This window comes from Sturnira hondurensis, unplaced genomic scaffold, assembly GCF_014824575.4.
Source record: "Sturnira hondurensis isolate 20B ecotype Veracruz unplaced genomic scaffold, ASM1482457v3 Scaffold0003606, whole genome shotgun sequence".
In the NCBI taxonomy this organism is placed as follows: Eukaryota; Metazoa; Chordata; class Mammalia; order Chiroptera; family Phyllostomidae; genus Sturnira; species Sturnira hondurensis.
The window spans coordinates 147684-162035 of NW_028076237.1; positions in this window are offsets into that span (position 1 = coordinate 147684).

The following is a 14352-nucleotide window of genomic DNA, read 5'->3' on the forward strand; positions in this document are numbered from 1 at the left end:
ATGTTTAGTGAATTCAGGGGAAATAACACTTCCTTCCCTGACCTGATTAGGCAATTGCAGGATAAGATGATATCAGCTAGTAGGGGGCCTGGAATACCCAAGGCAGCCCCCTTAAGTAAGTCCTGAGGCAAATCCCCTCTAATGAAATAGCCCCTGAATGTCTAAAGTTGTTGGAATAACAGCCCCTCCTTTACCTTGAATGGGGATATGTATCAATTAGAATTAGGCAAAGAAACAGGAGAAGCTGGTTAGCTATTAAGCACGTAGAAAACAGTTACTAGGGAGACAGAGTTTATAGTACACAGGGAAACATTTTAGACAGAAAAGGATAGATGGCTAAGTTAGACATCACAAAGGCCTTATGCTCGGTCTAGTGTACCTTTTGCCCCATGTCAAACTCTGAGAACTTTAATAAACAATAAGACATTCAAACTCTGTACATAGAGCTATTTCAAATGGTCTGATTAATGGTTCTCCTGGTCAAAACAACTTTTGTTTAACATAACTGAAACTATGGGAACTTTTGTACTTTTCCTGGTTACCTTTGTATTGGTTTTTTCTGCTTAACTGATCATGCTATGCACCTGTAACTGTTAATCACTATCAGAAATGAAAATATAAAAACCTGCTTGTACTTGCAATAAACGGAACAGAGCTTCACTGTCCTTTGAGGCGTGTTGTCATCTGTTACCCATGGCTGATGCCTTACCCACCTTTCAGGGATCCCTGGACCCTGCTGTGGCTGGACTGCGGCAAGGGACAGGCAAACCAAGACATGGGACAGAGAGCCAGACAGAGAAACACCATAGAAAGAGGGTGGGCAGAGAGAGACCAGAGAATGAAAGAGACAGAAATGGAGACACAGAGCTAGAGAAAGACAGCAGAGAGAGATGGAGAGGCCGAGAAGCATATACTTCCCGAGACACGGGAGTCTACACTGAAAGAGAGAAAGAGTGAGAGAGACAGACACAGAAGGGAAGAGACAGAGCTGAACACAGCTGAGGGAGACGAGCGTGACAGGGATGGGAGGACAGATACATAGAAACAGAGGTAAGTGAATAACACCAACGGAGCCACTTCCAAAGGGAGTCAGATCCCTGACTGGTGTGGCTCAGTGGGTTGGGCAATGTCTCACCAGGCGCTGGTTCCTTTCCAGGTGAGGGCACATGCCTGGGTTGCGGGCAGGGTCCCTGGTTGGGGCCATGTGAGAGGCAACTGATCCATGTGTCTACCACACACCGAGGTTTCTTGCCCTCTCTTTATCCTTCCCTTGCCCTCTCTCTACAAATACATAACTAAAATCTAATAAAAAGGAAGAAAATAAAATGGAGTCAGAGCTGCCATCCCAGAGGCACTGCCTTGCACCTCTCATGCCTCAGACCTTTGGAATGTTAACACAGGGAAAAATAACCTTTGCACGTTGTGTCCCAAAGAACTATTTGCAAAGATAACAAGAAAGCAGATATGACTAACGGACTGAAAATGAAATACGTTCGTTAGAATTAACACCACTCTGTTATGTAATCTGCACCACTAGAAAGGTCACGGGTTCAGTTCCCTTTCAGGACACATGCCTGGGTTGCGGGTTTAGTCCCCCACACAGTGTTTCTCTCCCCCTCTCTCTCCACTCCCTTCCTGTGTCTCTAAAGTCGATAAGCATGTCCTCGGATTAAAAAAAAAACTAGAAATACCTTCTTCCTATTGATATCATTGTTCCCCTTGCTGTTCTCATGAATACCCCATGGTTTTATCTTGTAATCGGAACACCATTTGGGCTCTGGTTGAATCAGTGGTTCTTAAATAGCTATTCTCATTGATCTCAAATAGATCCTTGTTGTCTCTCACATTGGCCTTTTATTCTTGGGTTGACAGAGAGACAGAATAGAGAGATGCCCAGAGACAGACGTGAGGAGAGAGAGGATGAGGCATGGGGAGCATTAGACAGAAACACGGAGACAGATCCTGAGGGAAGGCAGTAGCAGAAACAGAAAAGAATCGGGTGTCTGAACCGAGGCCTCACCTGCCAGAGAAAGATGGCAGTACGGAAACCCCAGGGCTAAGACTCAAACACTGGTCAAACAAAGGAACAGCTTCCCAGAAAAAGCCCCAGAAAGACCGACCCAAAGACCCAGTCAGCCCTCAGAGGAGATGATGAGGGAGATCCCAGCCAGCCCTAGGGACAGGGAGATGGAGCCAGGGATCCTTCTCTTGAGAGCGACCTCTCTTCTCCTGGGAGCTGCCTCTGGCCCTTTACCTGGTGAGTGCAGGAAGAGCAGAGGTGTGCTCTGGACCATGCTGACCGTCGCTGCTCCAGATGTGTCCTGGGCCTATGAGTGTGGTGGGTTGGGTAGGTGGGAGGGGCAGGGGCAGCTTTTAAATTACGCCTCTCCACGCCCCTTTGCTCCCTTCCCCTTTCCTTCCGGAGACCTTGAATCCCTCCCCATCTCTGCCTCCTTACCTGACTGTGCCCTTCCGGCTCCCACTCAGCTGCCATACTGTTCTGGGGAGCCACTGTTGCCCTCCTGGACCAGTCTGGTCAGCAGGTTGACTTCAGCTCCTCTCACTGTGGTCAGCGGTGGTCATTTGCCCTGAAGTGGGGCAAAGGCTTTTTCACTTTTGCCATTGGGGGCTCCATGTCTGGCTTTGAGGGGGCTACGTTTGTGTGGCTGTGGCAGTGATAGACCAGGGATGGGAGCCTGGTCTCTTCGGTGTTTTGGGTACTTGGTTCTATTTTTGAGACTGGCTATGTGCCCTTGGGCAAGTCCCTTTTTGTCTTGAACAGGAGTTTCTTATTCCCCAGGGCCTATTTCCGTAGCTCTTTGCTGGGGTCCAGCCTGGGTAGGTCTCAGGGTCCCTGAAGGATGGAAGGTGCAGGTGACGAATGAAGAGTCAGACACCCGATTGGATGCTGGAGAACAGCCAGCCTCTGTGGGTCTGACCGAACTCTCAGAGTTTGATTTAGGCTTTATTTTTGTAGACATTGTTACATGGCACCAAAGGAACAGGTGCCTGGCGTGATCAGTTAAGCAGAAAAAGTCAGTACAGAAGTAACTGGGAAAAGTACAGGAAGTTCTATAAATTCGATTATGCTAATCAAAGGTTATTTTAACCAGGAGAGCCATTAATCAGACAATTAGAAATAGCTGTATGTACAGAGCTTCAAATGTCTATTGATGAACAGATGTTTATTAAAGTTCTGAGAATTTGGCACGGGGCAAAAGGAAACGCTAGACTGAACAGTGGTTATAGGAAATTTATTACAAGGCCTTTGTGGCATCTAACTTAGCGATCTATCTTCTTGTCTAAAATCTTTCTTTACGTACTTTGGACTCTAACTCCTTAGTAATTGTTGCTCTGTGCTTCGTTTGTAGTAGTTAACCGGCATCTCCTGCTTCTTCACCTGTCTAATTCCATTAATATATATTCCTGTCCAAGGTAGAGGAGGGGCTGTGACTCCATCAGCTTTTAGATGTTCAGGGGCTACCCCATCAGGGGGGACTTTGTTCTATGGCCAAGAAATCATTTTGTACTTCACTGGAATTCTGCAGATCATTGGGCCTGAAACACAGGTGTCTAAAAACCCCACCACCTATTAATCTCAACAACAAACATGCAACGGAGAGACAGACAGGAAGTCCAGCCACAGTTGCCTCTGCTGTGCAGATGCATCTCATCCATCCCGACTGTGTCAAGGGACAGCTGCTGGTTGGCTCCCGACAGCTCTTCTCACCACTTTCTGGCCCTCACAGTTTATCTCTGAAGTTCTGTATGTCTCACTTTGCTTCTGCCTCTCTCTATGTCTTTTTGGCTCTCCTCAGGTCTCTCCGTGTGTCTCTGGGTCTTTGTCTCTCACTCTCGGTTCTGTCTTTAATCCTGTCTGCACCCTTTCTCTTTCTGCTTCTCTCTCTCTGAAGGCTTTCTCAGTCACCATCTCCTTCAAACTCTCTGGGTGTTCGTCTTTCTGTCTCTCATGCCTCTGCCACTGAGACTGCAGTGGGCAGGGCTGAAGGCAGAGTCTGAAGCAGGGTTTGGGAGAAGGGCAGGGTAGGTGGAAGCCCCAGGAGAAAGAATATCAGACCTGAATGACCCTCCCCCTTGCTCACACACAGTCTTTCCCCCACTGCTCTCCTAAGCGCCCCCCCCCCCCGCCTCAGTGTTTGCTGTTGGCCCCTGCCTGAGAAACTGGACTTAATTACCCACCACCTGGCCAGGTCACAGGGGCAGGATGCCAACACATGGAGCTGGGCGAGGATTCCAGTGCCCCATGCAATGAGCCCCTGAGTGTTTGCAAAATGTGTAGGATGCCAGGAGCTCCCTGATGTTTCTGGTATTTCCACTGCAGCATCTTTGCCACAAACATTTTAGCTGCAGACATTTTGCCACACAACTAATTGGCTATAAGGCAACTTTAAAATTTTTTTATTTTTAATTTTTTGTAATTACTTTATTGTTGTTAAGGTACAGTTGTCTGCATTTCCCCCCCCACTCCCCCCTACCCCAGCCAAACCCACCTCCCTCCCTTGCTTCCACCCCCACCTTTGTTTTGACCATGTGTCCTCCATAGTAGTTCCTGAAAACCCTTCTCCCCACTGGCTATTGTTAGATTGTTCTTAATTTCTTTTTTAAAAATATATTTTATTGATTATACCATTACAGTTGTTCTATTCTCCCCTTCATTCCCCTCCACCCGCACACTCCCTCCCCAACCATTCTCCCCCCCTAGTCTATAACCACATGTCTCAAGTTCTTTAGATTCTATATTTCCCCCACTATTCTTGCCCTCCCCCCTATCCATTTTCTACCTACCGTCTATGCTATTTTCTGTGCCTTCTCCCCCTTTCTCCTCCTCCCACCCCCCTGTTTCTAACCCTCCATGTGTTCTTCATTTTTATGGTTCCACTCCTGATCTAGCTGTCTTCTTGGTTTGCTTTTGTTTTAGGTGTGGTTGTTTTTTTTAAAATATATTTTATTGATTATACCATTACAGTTGTTCTATTCTCCCCTTCATTCCCCTCCACCCGCACACTCCCTCCCCAACCATTCTCCCCCCCTAGTCTATAACCACATGTCTCAAGTTCTTTAGATTCTATATTTCCCCCACTATTCTTGCCCTCCCCCCTATCCATTTTCTACCTACCGTCTATGCTATTTTCTGTGCCTTCTCCCCCTTTCTCCTCCTCCCACCCCCCTGTTTCTAACCCTCCATGTGTTCTTCATTTTTATGGTTCCACTCCTGATCTAGCTGTCTTCTTGGTTTGCTTTTGTTTTAGGTGTGGTTGTTTTTTTTAAAATATATTTTATTGATTATACCATTACAGTTGTTCTATTCTCCCCTTCATTCCCCTCCACCCGCACACTCCCTCCCCAACCATTCTCCCCCCCTAGTCTATAACCACATGTCTCAAGTTCTTTAGATTCTATATTTCCCCCACTATTCTTGCCCTCCCCCCTATCCATTTTCTACCTACCGTCTATGCTATTTTCTGTGCCTTCTCCCCCTTTCTCCTCCTCCCACCCCCCTGTTTCTANCACTTTATCTGTCCTTCCATTCTAAATGAAAGTTTTGCTGGATAAAGCAATCTTGGCTGTAGGTCTTTGGATTTCATGACTTGGAATACTTCTTTCCAGCCCCTTCTTGCCTGTAAGGTCTCTTTTGAGAAATCCGCTGACAGTCTGATGGGTACTCCTTTGTAGGTGACTGTCCCCTTATCCCTTGCTGCTTCTAGGATTCTCTCCTTCATTTTGGTCTTGGCTAATGTAATTATGATGTGCCTTGGTGTGTTCCTTCTTGGGTCCAACTTCTTTGGGACTCTGTGAGCTTCCTGGATTTCCTGGAAGTCTATTTCCTTTGCCAGACTGGGGAAGTTCTCCTTTATTATTTGTTCAAATACGTTTTCCACTCGTGGCTGTTTCTTTCCCCCTTTTGGTACCCCTATAATCCGGATGTTGGAATGTTTAAAGATGTCCTGGAGGTTCCTAAGCCTCTCCTCATTTTTTGGAATTCTCATTTCTTCATTCCTTTCTGGTCGGATGTTTCGTTCTTCCTTCTGGTCCATTTCATTGATTTGAGTCCCAGTTTCCTTTCCATCGCTATTGGTTTCCTGGACATCTCCCTTCATTTCAATTAGTGTAGCCTTCATATGTTCCTCTAATTTGTGACTATAATCTACCAGTTCTGTGAGCATCCTGATAAATAGTGTCTTGAATTGTGCTTCTGAGAGGCTGGCAATTTCTCGGTCGCTTAGAGTTATTGGCTCTGGGACTTTGAGTTCTTCTTGCGCCATCTTTTGGGCTCTTCATGCCTGTTCCGTAGCAGGATCGAAGCCCTAAAGTGTTCACTAGAGCAGGGCAACTAAGTCGCTGGGTTGTGATGCTCTATGTGGGGGCGGGGTCAAAGAGGGACAATGGCTTCCCTCTGCCGCCTGTCGCGGTGGCCCCCACTGGCACCGCAGCCACCACCGTCACCAGGCCCACGCGTTTCGTTCCACTGCACTCGAGTGTGCAAACGCCGTCAGCCCTCTACCACTGGGTTCGCCCCCTGGGGCCTGCGTCGTCCGTCTCACTGTGAGCGAATGTGCGACCGCGGTCAATCTGCCCCACACCCTGACTGGTTCCCGGCTGCCTGTGTGCCTAGGTCGGGAGATCTGTCCTGCCCGACCCTGCTCCACTGCTGGCTCCGCCTCTCTTACCGTCCCCATTGAACGGTTCATAGTTGTCGGACTTCCATATAATTCCATTTTCTGGTCTTTGGGTGTGTCCTATTTCTCCAAACCTTTGTTGTATTCAAACTTGGTTGTGGGAGAAGGCACAGTGTTTCCACCTATGCCTCCATCTTGGCGGAAGTCAGATTGTTCTTAATTTCAATGTCTCTGATTATATTTTGTTAGCTTTTTCCTTTTGTTGATTATGTTCTAGTTAAGGGTGAGATCCTATGGTATTTGTCCCTTACCACCTGGCTTATTTCACTCAGCATAAGAGCCCTGAAACACCACTCCAAAAGAACCTATACACCCCAATGTTCATAGCAGCACAATTTACAATAGCCAAGTGCTGGAAGCAACCTAAGTATCCATCAGTAAATGAAGTTTAAACTGTGGTACACTTACACAATGGAATACTATGCAGCAGAGAGAAAGATGGAGCTCCTACCCTTTACAACAGCATGGATGGAACTGGAGAGAATTATGCTAAGTGAAATAAGCCAGGCAGTGAGGGACAAATACCATATGATCTCACTTTTAAGTGGAACCTAATCAACAAAACAAACAGGCAAGCAAAATATAACCAGAGACATTAAAATCAAGAACAAACTGACAGTAGCCAGAGGGGAGGTTGGAGGAAATAATGGGGGCTGAGGAAGGGGGAAGGGTTGTCAAGGAACATGTATAAAGGACACATGGACAAAACCAAGGGAGGTGGAATCAGGGGAGGGAGGTGGAGATGGCTGGGGTTGGGGGTGGAGCGGTGGGGTAAAACAACAAACAACTGTATTTGAACAACAATAAAATAAAAATAAATTTAAAAAACTAAGCAAAAGAGGAGAGAGGCAGAATTATAGATATGGAGAGCATTTTGATGACTGCCAGATGGAATGGAGGAGTGAGGGAATGGGTGAAGAAGTGAGGGGATTAAGAAGTATAAATATGTAGGTAGTTACAGAATAGTCATGGGGATGTAAAGTACAGTATAGGAAATGGAGTAGCCAAAGAACTTACACACATGGCCCATGGACACGGATGATGGTGTGGGGTTGCTTGAGGGAGTAGGGGTGGTGGTGGAAGGGGACAAAGGAAGAATGATTGGGACAACTGTACTAGCATAATTAATACAAAATAATTTTAAAAATGATGAGCAAGTAGAGTAATGAATGTGTATCAGATTTTGCATTAGGCCCTGGCTGGTGTGGCTCAGTGGATTGGGTGCCAGCTTGTGAACCAAAAGGTTGCTGGTTCCATTCCCAGTCAGGGCACACGCCTGGGTTGCAGGCTAAGTCCCCACTAGGGGGCGTTAAAGAGGCAACCACATGTTGATTTTTCTCTCTTTCTGCCTCACTTCCCCCTCTCTAAAAATGAATAGATAAAATCTTTAAAAATATTTTTAAAAATTTTCATTAAGCTTGAACATTCCTCTGTGGAAACTATTTGGATGATTCAGAAAGCTTTTGGGGATAATGTAATGAGTGATTGGTAGCTTCATCACAACAATGAGCTCATTCATGCAGCATACCTCATGCAGAGTTTTATGGCCAAACATCAAATTATCCAGGTGACTCAGCCCCCTAAAGCCTTGAGTTGGCATCCTGCAAATTCTGGCTTTCCCCAAAACTAAAATCGCCTTTGAAAGGGAAGAGAATCAGATCATTGATGTGATTCAAGACAATGCCATGGAACATCTGATGGCAATTCTAATAAAATATTTTTCTGAGTGTTTTGACCAGTGGAAGAGACACTGGGAGAACTGATGTCCCAAGGTGCCTACTTTGAAGGGGATTGAGCTATCATTGTCCTATGTATAATATTTCTTGTATCTGTGTCTTCTTCAATAAACGTCTCTTTCCCCCCCAATATTACACGGCTGGATATTTTCTGTACAGAAAGTATCAGGGGAAACCCCCCAAAACTGACTTGCCCTGCTAGGTGAGTATACTAAGAACCCATCTCTATGAGTGTGCCAACTGGCATTGTTGTGAGAGGCTGCATTTGGCTCCAGTGAATTTTTTTGAAGACTTTCCATGCATTTTCCCATTTCATGATGGGTGATTTATGAGCACACCTGTCCACACCACACTGAATTTTCAGTATTTTTTAAATAAAAAAATGGCATGACCCACCTCACCTATTCACCTGGTTTTACCCCAAGTGACTATATTTTTGGTTTCCTAGGATGAAAAACGTCCTCAAAGGAAAATGTTTTGTTGATGTGGAAGAGGTAAAACAAAACTGGCAGAAGCACTAAACGGCGTCAAAATCAATGAGTTCAAAAACTGTTTTGGCAGTGGATTGCATCCAATGGAGAGTACTTTGACGTGGCTGAAGTTTAAACATGTTCGCATAAGTACACAATATTTTGTAAACAAATTCCAGTGTTTTGCTCCCCGCCTTGTATATTATACAATGAATTATTACTCAGTCATAAAAAAGAACAAAATGTTACTATTTTGACAACATGGATGACCCTAGAGGGTATTATGCTAAGTGAAAAATGTCAGAGGAAGATAAATACTGTATGATTTCACTTATATGTGGAATCTAAAAAACAGAATGAATAAACAAAACAGAAACAAAGTCATAAACACAGAGAGCATTTTGATGGTTGGCAGACATAAGGGACTTGGGTGAAAAGGGGGAGGGGATTAAGAAGTACAAATTGGCAGGTGTAAAACTAGTCATGGGATGTAAAGTACAGTGTATGGAATATAGTCAATAATATTGTAACAACTATGTATGGTGCCAGGTGGGTACTAGATTTGTTGAGATGATCACTTCATAAATTATGCAAATGTCTAATCATTATGTTGTACACCTGAAACTAATATAATATTGCATGTCAATTGTAGGTAAAATGAAAAAAAATATTTAAAAATAAACACAAAAAATTCTGGAGTTTCATAGGAACTGGAATTTTAAGAAACTTCAAATGTCTTTGACCAGATTAAAAAGAAAACATACTGTTTGATTACATTTACATGAAATTCAAAACCAGGCAAAGGTGATAAAAGTCACAATAGTGGTTACTTTGTGGGGGTTAAGAATGTTTTATGTCTTGATCTGGGCAATCGTTATAAGGGTGTATAGAGATACAAAAATTCCTCAAGCTTTACACTTTAAAGATACATTTTATTTTTTGTATGGTGTACTTCAATTTAAAGAGTGCAGAGTTCATCTTTTGGTCTAACTGGAGACTGGCTTGCTGCAGAGAGACCCAAGGAGAAGCAACTAAAAGGGCATTAGAAAAATTTACAACACATAAACAGAGCTTACATTGAAGGGCTGGTGTCTGTGGTGGATTTTAGAGGACTTCAGAAGTCCTTATTATTACCTGTTATAGTTTCTTTCACTGCAGGAATCCAGGGCAAGATTATGGTAAACGTGAAGGTTTTAAAAAAATCTCATACTCATTCACATATTGAAAAGTGAAGACCTGGGGTTGGAGTGTCTTAAGCCTTGCTCACCTATCTCCACGCGATCTCCCCCTAATGCTGAAAACAAAATTAGAGGTTGACCTAGGCAAAAGCTAGGGGGTGGTTCTAAGAGGTTACAGAAGTCTCTCTTGCATTCTACCTACAGGCTGTCGTACCATGGTGGGAGTTCAGGGGGGAAGTTACGAATAAGGAGTGCAAGGAAAGATGGTCAATACACACAGCACAGAGGAGTTGTGGTTTTGGGTAATTAGTGAGGGATGATAGTAAAGTTTGGGAAGACCTTTTTTATTATCTGATTAAAAAATATCTTCCATGGAACGTTTCAGAGGAGGATTAGAAATGGCAGGTATTTGAAAAATCTTTAAAAATATTAGACTTTGAGCCCTGACCAGCATGGCTCAGTTGGCTGGAGCATCATCCCATTAACCAAAAGGTCATGGTTTCCATCTCTGTTAGGGTTAATTCCCTGGGTTGCGGTTTGGCTTCCAGGTGGGGCATGTGCTGAAGGTAGATTGATTTCTCTCACATGGATGTTTCTCTCTCTCTCCCTTCCCCTCTCTCTGGAATTAAAAAAATACACCATACATATTGAAATACTTTCAGAAGGACAGAAAAGTTGCAGATAGTACAGAGAGTTTTGTTTATTCTTCACTCAGCTTCTCCTGATAACCACATGCATAACCATGATACAATGATCAAAACAAAGAAATTAACATTGGTACAACATTATTAGTGAACTACAGACTTTATTTAGATTTCACCAGTTCTTCCCTAGTGTCCTTTTCCATTCCAGGATGTCATCCCATGTCTCATGTTGCACTTAGTCTTTCTAAAGGTGTTCCTAATTTGGGACAACTCCTCATTTTTTCATGACTTTGATACTTGAAAAATTATCTTTTTATTTTTCAATTAAAATTGACATACAAGATTATATTAGTTTCATGAGGACAACATAGCAATTAGACATGTGTATAACTTAGGAAGTGATCACCCCACTAAGTCTAGTACCTATCTGGCAACATGAATAGTTGTTACAATATTATTGACTAATGACTGCAACACTTCTAAACAGTACTGGTCAGTTAATCAGTAGACCGTGTCTCAACTTGGGTTTTTCTGGTGCTTTCTTGTGATTATATTGAAATCGTTCAGTCTGGGCAAGAATAGCACAGAAACGCTGTGCCCTCCTCAGCACATCCTGTCAAGAGGTACAAGATGTCACCTCTGGTACATCGTGTTATTGACAGCATCAACTCTGATTACTTGCTTGCTTATTTTCTTTCATGTAAAATTGCTAGTTTTTCCTCTGCTTAAGAACTATCTTGAGGAATACATTGTATTTGAGAGTACAGAGTTCTGATTCTCCTCAAACTGTTGCCCAGCAGTGCTAGCCCCCATCAGTGGGCCTTGCCTACAGCTGTTACTGTGGTGTCCTCACAATCAGCTTCCACTTCCCTTGTCCCCTACATGTATTTACTAGAGTTCTTTCACAGGGTAGAATGGTCTCTCCTGCCTTATTTATTTATCTAGTTATTTATTTATATATCTATGGTCTGATGGATATTTATTTTATTCCATGAGTTATAATCCAACACTTTATTTTTGTTTTGCACAAATTATTTCAGCTTTGATTATGAGGCGCTCCTTCAGCTTGGCTTCTGTTTCTTTTTGACATGACCCATTTTTTGTTTAACCTATTAATTAATTAATTAATTGGTTAAAAAGATTAATTAATATGGTGCTTTATTTCTGTAAGTATACACTGAAACATTAGTTGATAATAGCTAATGAGAAAATGTGGAAACGAGGCATCGGCTTCTCTAACCACTGCTATGAGAATATTATCAGGTATCGTCATTACCTGTTCACTTTTAATGTCACCTCATTCTACTATATAATATAACAATGTAGCTAGAATACAGTTAATAGGTGCTCCTGACTCTCAGGTAAGCAATACAGGAAAATCAGCTTGTGAGGATGGTGACCTCCTCACTCCCCCAGAAACCCAGCGAAGCTCTTGAGAAGCAGTCCTAAGAATCACAAGAGAAGGGGCATTGGCTGGCCTCCTTAACACAGGGAGAAAGAGCAGAAAACCACTGTGTTACAAGGCATTCAACTCGCTACTGTTTTGAAATGTTGGATCCGTGTCAGTGACAGTCCTGGCAGCTGCTCAGATGCCACACTAGAGTTTTATGGGTACTGCTGTAGGATGATTTCAAAATTGCAGGAATGTTTGAGTGGGCTCTATAATGTTTTCATTCAAGTTTCCAACCCATAAAGTATGTTGCTATTGATCAAAACAAAATATTATTATTTATTTTATTACATTTGATTGATTATCCTATTACAGTTGTTCCAATTTCCCCCTCTTTGCCCTCTCCACTCAGCAGTCCCCAGTCCCTCTGATGATTCCTCCACCTTTGCTCATGTCCATGGGTCATGTATGTAAGTACTTTGGCTATTCCATTTCCTATACTGTACTTTACATCCCCATGACTATTCTGCAACTACCTATTTGTACTTCTTAATCCCTTCACCTTTTCCTTCATTCCCCCAGAACCCAGCCTAACTGGCCACCACCCCAATGTTCTCCATTCCCATGATTCTGTTTCTGTTCTGCTTCTTTGCTTAGTTTATTTTTTAGATTCGATTTTTAAAAAGATTTTATTTGTACTTCCAGACAAGATGGAGGCATAGATAGACACACTGTACCTCCTCACACAACCAAAATAAGGACAACAAAATTTTAGAAACAAAATAACAAGCAGGACTGACAGAAAATTGAAGTGTATGGAAGTCAGACAGCCAAGGAGCTGAAATAGACACATTCATCCAGACTGGGAGGTGGGGAAGAGTTGGGTCGCCGAGCGGAGAGGGGTTGCGGCATAGGAAGCGGTGATACTGGGCGCACAAGGCACCCTGGGCACACAAGATGGCACTGGGAAGACCCTGGGCACCCAGGCGGCGGCTGGCAGACCCTGGGTGTGGGGTGGTGATGGGCAGACCCAGTGAGAGGGCGATTGAGAAGCGGTGGCTGGCTGACTGGGCAGCGGTCCCACACTTATGCACAGATAACTGAGGAGCAAAAAAATCCAGCAACCCAGGGTCTCAGCGCTGGGAAATAAAGCCTCAAAACACTGATTGAATACACCTGTGGGGTTGAGGCACAGAAGGAGACTCCCAGTCTCACAGGAGAGTTTGTTGGAGAGACCCACAGGGTCCTAGAACACACACAAACCCACCCACCTGAAAACCAGCACCAGAAAGGCCCAATTTGCTTGGGGGTAGCTGCGAAAGGGACTGAGGTCCAATAGAGAGTGGAGTGAGCGCCATTGTTCCCTCTCGAACCCTGCCACCACATACAGCATCACAATCCAGTGATTGGGTTGCCCTGCCCTGGTGAATACCCAAACTCTGCCCCTCATATGTAACAGGTGTGACAAGACAAAAAATGGCTGAAAAGGAGGAACAGATCAAAGTTCCAAAAATAATACAATTAAGTGACCAAGAGATAGCCAACCTATCAGATGCACAGTTCAAAATATTGGTGATTAGGATGCTCACAGAATTCATTGGATTTGGTCACAAATTAGATGAACAAATGAAGGCCACACTAAGTGAAATGAAGGAAAATGCACAGGAAGCCAATAGTGATGGGAAGGAAACTGGGGCTCAAATTAATGGAGTGGACCATAAGGAAGAAAGAAATATTCGACCAGAACAGAATGAAGAAACAAGAATTCAAAAAAATGAGGAGAGGCTTAGGAACCTCCAGGATATCTTTAAATGTTCCAACATCTAAATTATGGGGGTACCAGAAGGGGAAGAGGAAGAGCAACAAATGGAAAATTATTTGAGCAAATAATAAAGTAGAACTTACCAAATCTGGCAAAAGAAATAGTCTTGCAGGAAGTCCAGGAAGCTCAGAGAGTCCCAAAAAAGTTGGACCCCAGAAGGAGCTCACCAAGGCACATCATAATTACATTAGCCAAGATAAAAATAAAGGAATGAATCCTAGAAGCAGAAAGAGATAAGAAGACAGTTACTTACAAAGGAGTTCCCATCAGACTGTCAGCTGATTTCTCAAAAAAACCCAAAAACCTTACAGGCAAGAAGGGGCTGGAAAGAAGTATTCCAAGTCATGAAAGGGAAGGATCTACAACCAAGATTACTCTATCCAGCAAAGCTTTCATTTAGAATGGAAGGACAGA